Raw genomic sequence first — 5,948 nt, 5'->3', positions numbered from 1 at the left:
GCCTACAAGCCCTCAGTCCAGCCTCTCTCAGCCTATTGCGGACAGTCTGAGCACTGATGGAGGGATTGTGCGTTCCTGGTGTAACTCGGGCAGTTGTTGTTGCCATCCTGTACCTGTCCCGCAGGTGTGATGTTCGAATGTACCGATCCTGTGCAGGTGTTGTTACACGTGGTCTGCCACTGCGAGGACGATCAGCTGTGTGTCCTGTCTCCCTGTAGCACTGTCTTAGGTGTCTCACAGTACGGACATTGCAATTTATTGCCCTGGCCACATCTGCAGTCCTCATGCCTCCTTGCAGCATGCCTAAGGCACGTTCATGCAGATGAGCAGGGACCCTGGGCATCTTTCTTTTGGTGTTTTTCAGTCAGTAGAAAGGCCTCTTTAGTGTCCTAAGTTTTCATACCTGTGACCTTAATTGCCTACCGTGTGTAAGCTGTTAGTGTTTTAACGACCGTTCCACAGGTGCATGTTCATGCATTGTTTATGGTTCATTGAACAAGCATGGGAAACTGTGTTTCAACCCTTTACAATGAAGATCTGTGAAGTTATTTGGATTTTTACAAATTATCTTTGAAAGACAGGGTCCTGAAAAAGGGACGTTTCATTTTTTGCTGAGTTTATTCTAACAATGAATTGTTCAGTGGTTTCATGGTGGTCACATGCAATTACGGTGTGCTCAAGAGAGGGAAATATATTACTATCATAAAAGCTGTCTTTTAGTATAGGCTGGGTGGTGGTATACTCAGTGTATAACGATTGCCTTTTCTATAAAAGAGGATAAGGTCAGGATCATAATTTAGTTTTTGTGGTTAATAATACTTGGCATTATCCTCTCGGTTGAAGGTACTGTTATTGGGGTCTGGGCCAATCCTGAGAATGTCACGAGGAGTGACTTTAGCTCCGTTCTCACTCATTTAAAGTGATAAATGTGATGACCTTAAATACCACCAAAAGAGTACATATTATTGTCACCTTTTCCGACATCAATGATGCCTTGCAGTACTGTATATTGTGTCATAATATCAGGGTTCAGATGGACCTAAAATCTGTATTGTTCGGTGATCTGAAAACCCACGATCAGTCAATGGAAAATATCATTATACTCTTGGGTAATGTATTTATTTTTAGGGCAATATCGGTAATGTTACAAATAGGGAGGTTCAAGACAATCGTAAGAAATTACAGTAAAACGGAGGGATGTATTGAGAAAATAGCAAATGGCATTATACTAGGAAAGGTGGGTTAATCTGTGGACATCGGAGGGTTGGATTTAAAATGAGAATGAATGGTGGATTGGCCACTGTAGGTGAAAATCCATCACTTGCAGAAAACGGAAATTAGGAATATATGTATAATTTTTTATTACATGTACAAGTGAGTGAAAATAGCTGTAAGTAGCAGCAGAAGTTTTGCTGTTAACTAGTTTACTCCAATCAGGGAAGGGTGGTAGGGTTGGGCAAATACAAAAAATAAGGGGGATTAGAAATTATGCAAACTATTAAATTGATAAAACCACAAATCTACCTGCAATAATAAATCTGAGATTGAATTTTCTGGACTTTTTGGGGAATAAAAATGAATTCCCATTCAAAATCCTATTTTCCCCTAACCCCTAAACCTAACCTTTAAGTCTAAAATATAATATTGTTTTCCTACCTTTTCAGGACATTCTGGTGATCTGTCATGACATTCTGTTCCTAATAATGTAGGAAAACATGTACACACACGACAAGGACCACTACCAGCCCCATTCCCTGCCCAAAGCCACAAAAATAAATGACCCTGTGCAGAGGGCTGGAACCCTGGCTTTTGCAGAGCCTCCTGAGTGACCTGCCAGATGGGTCGTGGAGTTCAAGCAACCTTTACATACCTTCTATTGTCCCTACTTGGTGTTCTGTGGTATAAGAATTGGGGCCTTATGTGGCTTTTGGATCCACAGACTTACCCACACGTTACCTAATGTCAACACAATCAAAAGTCTTACCATGATTGGGTTAATGCACAGGTACGAAGTGTTAGTTAGAAAGGTTAACAGAGAGATGTTAATCACAAAAGTGTAATGGCCAATTCAAAAATTGCTATTCCGATCAATAGGAAAGCACCAATCGAGTAGTAGGTAATGAAATGTAGGAATGGGACCAAGTGTATTCATGCTAATTCTCATCCACTCCATTCCCATTCAGTCCCTCTCCAAATTAATCAAGAGCAATTCAATCTGTCCAGTGATTCAGGGAGTGTGACTTTGGACACGATATAACATATTTACGATAGGGTTGATTTGTCTCTATGGATGGAAGCAACTTTGTAAATACATTACACACAAAGTCACTAATGAACATACAGTGGTAGCGGTTCAAACACTTAAGAGACACACCCTTGTCCACTTATCCTCGCCTTATGCCCTTGGGGGAATCCCCGTCGCCATCTAGGCGAGCGGTACAAATGATTAGCCAAGCAAGGGAAGTTTGCAACGTAAGCACTTGTTTGAAGTCGACTTTGCAAGTGTACAATTATGTTCAATCCGGGACCTGAAACTCCCCATAATTAAATTTGTGACGATTGTTCATCCGCTAAGAAAAGTCCGCCAAAATGTAAAAACAACATCAACGGAGAAGTCAACAACGTAAGTTAAAACGAATGTAAAAAGTTTAATTGTGCTACTAATGCACATGACGGCACAAACACGTCCCGTAAAATTAATGATGTTTTTGTTTGGTTATCTTTTGGAAATTGTAGAAATAAAACATTTTCCTTCTTTAGAAGTTCCGGCTAGGCAGGCTAACGTTAGTTAGCTAATTAATTCGCTAGCTATCAACCAGTAGGCGTATATTAATAATTATATAGTTAACATAAGTAGACATGCACTCATAATTTACTGTAGCGCATATAAAGCACCCACATGCTTCTGGTGGCTGAAAACACAATAATCGCGGGATGAACGAGTGATGAATTTCCGGGCCAAGGGCGATCCATTGAAAGATCATTCCTTTCTCCCTTGCGCCTTTGAAAAATTATTTGTATTTTGTATTTATTTAATTAATATTTTATTCATAATACAGACACTTACTTACATTGCTACATCAAACATGTCTAACAAAACAAAACACAGGTATTAACAAGAAAATACTCAAGCATACAAAAAAGATCAATAAAATAATACAAAAAATAAACAATTTTAGTGCAATTGTATTCACTCTGAAAAAATCAGGAAGATGTTATTCTTTTTGTTATTCACTAGGGTTAATGTTTTAATAAGATAGTTGAATTCAATCAGAAAAATGTGTAATTTTGGTATAGAATTTTGGAATTTCTGTTTGTGCATCAAGTATTTGCCCTGCAAGCCTATACTCGTCAGACGTCATGATACATCGTCAGAAGTATCCACTTAATTTGAGGGATGAGGGGCTAGGGTGTGTCTTTTAAGTGTTTGGACCACTACCAGTATGTCAGCACAAGCCAGTATGTCAGCACACTCGCACACAATCGAAGCCTATGATTCTCAATGACCATGGGTGACAAATGACGCAGCACCACTTCAGAGCACACATGGGAGGTGCTACAGTGACAGATGTTTTTAATAATGCTTGCATGCATTCAAGCCACTATTTGTGTGAATGATGCAACTGCAGTGTTGCCATAACCCCAATCACACAGCCATCCCTCACTGGCAGACACTAGGTTGTAGCTATTTCTAAAAATGTAATCTCCCTAAATCCCAATCTGCATCTGAGGATGAAGATGGATCATGGTGTCAATGAGCACTGACTCCAGACAGAAGAGGAGCCACAACAGGCTGGAGGTAGTGGCATGTGGAGAACAACAATTCAGACAGCCTCTCCTCTGGGTCACCTCCATCCACTCCTGCCTCTCTGGAGAGAAAAAGAGGACTTGTCACCGTCCCCTTAAGCTGCTAATGACTAAAGCAGTGTGGAATGCCTTAGTTTTGTAGGCTTCCTGTGCATGTGATTTGGCAGGTATTTGGCAGAGAGCCTGCTCCTTCTCTAGTGATGGCCATTTGCCTTTCCTATTACAGCATCTTGAAAAATACAATTGGTAAATTTGAGGTTTATGGAATATAATGTTGGTGTCTACTACCATCTGGTGGCCAATATACTCTAGTTTGGTAGTGGCAAAATGAATGCCGATGTACACTGTGTGTACAAAACATTAAGAACACTTGAATCCAGCTATGATTCCTTATTGATGTCACTTATTAAATCCACTTCAATCGTTGTAGATGAAGGGGAGGAGACAGGTTAAAGAAGGATTTTTAAGCCTTGAGACAATTGAGACATGGATTGTGTATATGTGCCATTCAGAGGGTGAATGGGCAAGACAAAAGATTTAAGTGTCTTTGAACGGGGTATGGTAATGGATGCCAGGAGCAACTCAATATTAGGAAGGTGTTCCTAAGGTTTTGTAAACTCAGTGTAATTTGCTGCTGAAAAGTGGAAAGCCCATCTAGCCTATATAATTTCAACAACTTTCAATGATTTTCTGAATTGAAATAAAAATGTTATTACATGAAATAAAACACAAAAACAGAGTTGGGTTGTGTGGAAATCACCTTGGTCTAAATGTAACAGATCTCAGGGGTTTAGTCTGCTCATGACTGTTGCTTGTGTCCTGCACTGCAGTGCTCATGTACTCACACTTTCTGCCTGGGTTGTTGTTTGGGGTTTGAAGAAGGGCCACGGGGAAGTTTCTTTCTCTTGAGCTGCAGGGCAGGCCTTGTGACGGTGTGATTGGAGCTGACAGCACTGCATTCTCCTCGTTCAGTCAGCTGCACTCACTCATCTCTCGGTAACAGGCTTACTCCTCAGGGGTTGCCTTGATTGTTTACTTTTAACGTTTGGCATGCTCAATGAATCCCATTCTGGTTGTCCAGTTGAATTTGAGGCCTTTCTCATCTTCCTCTCCTCTGACTGGACCCCCCTCTGTTCAGCCTCATCTTCCCACACAGCTGCCATTCTTAGATGAACTGAGAGGGGCTCGCTGCATCGTGATAGTTCCAAAGATTCCATCCATTAGAAAGAAAAAAAATGTAGTAATTTAGCAGACACTCTTATCCAGAGCAACTTACAGCATCAATTAGGGTTAAGTGCCTTGCTCAAGGGCACATTGAATGATTTGTCACCTAGTTGACTTGGGGAATCCAACCAGCGACCTTTCAGTTACTGGCCAAATGCTCTTAACCGCTAGGCTACCTGCCGCCCCATCCAAATCTTCAGTAGACAATTCACATATCATATAACTTGTGAACTTGCACCTGTCACAAGCATATTTACTATTATATTGACTGTAAGACATAATTAGCTGATGATCAGACAACCATCACCCAATGATTAAGTCCTGGTTCATCATTCTTTCACTGTCCATTTAAGTGAGGAGTTGGTGTGACTAAATGGAGAATTGCAATGCAGAGAGTGCTGTGTATTGATCATCATCACATCATGATGCTTTGTTAAGTTGAGAAGCTACTGTTTGAGTTCAGTTCAAAAAAGACATTTAACTAAAAAAAGAGTAGTACACTGACATCTTCTGTCGCAAAAGGGCATAGCTACAATAATGTAGGACAGACATCTGTAGTGTGTTCTCAACAAGTCAGTCTTCAACAAAAATGATGGCTAAAGGTGAATTAAAGACCCCCTAAAAAGTCAGACAGCTCTCTCATCAGCAAGCCAATCCAATTAGATTAGTTTGCCTTGTCATCAATTAAATTAGAAATATGGTTTTATTGGCATACACTTCCACCTGGAAAATGACTACCTTTGGCCAGCTACACGTTTATAATTTTAGTAACAATATGCTCCAGGTAAGGACGGTTTACTTCACTCAGTCACCACACAGAAAGACTGCTGTGACAAAATGTTTCAAAGTTGTCTAAGTGATTTATATATTTCTATATTTTGGTGTTCTAACCTCCGCCGCTCAACTGAGCACGCACT

Source organism: Oncorhynchus keta, chromosome 2 (assembly GCF_023373465.1).
Source record: "Oncorhynchus keta strain PuntledgeMale-10-30-2019 chromosome 2, Oket_V2, whole genome shotgun sequence".
NCBI classification, from domain to species: Eukaryota; Metazoa; Chordata; class Actinopteri; order Salmoniformes; family Salmonidae; genus Oncorhynchus; species Oncorhynchus keta.
Note: the sequence above shows the minus strand (reverse complement) of the source record.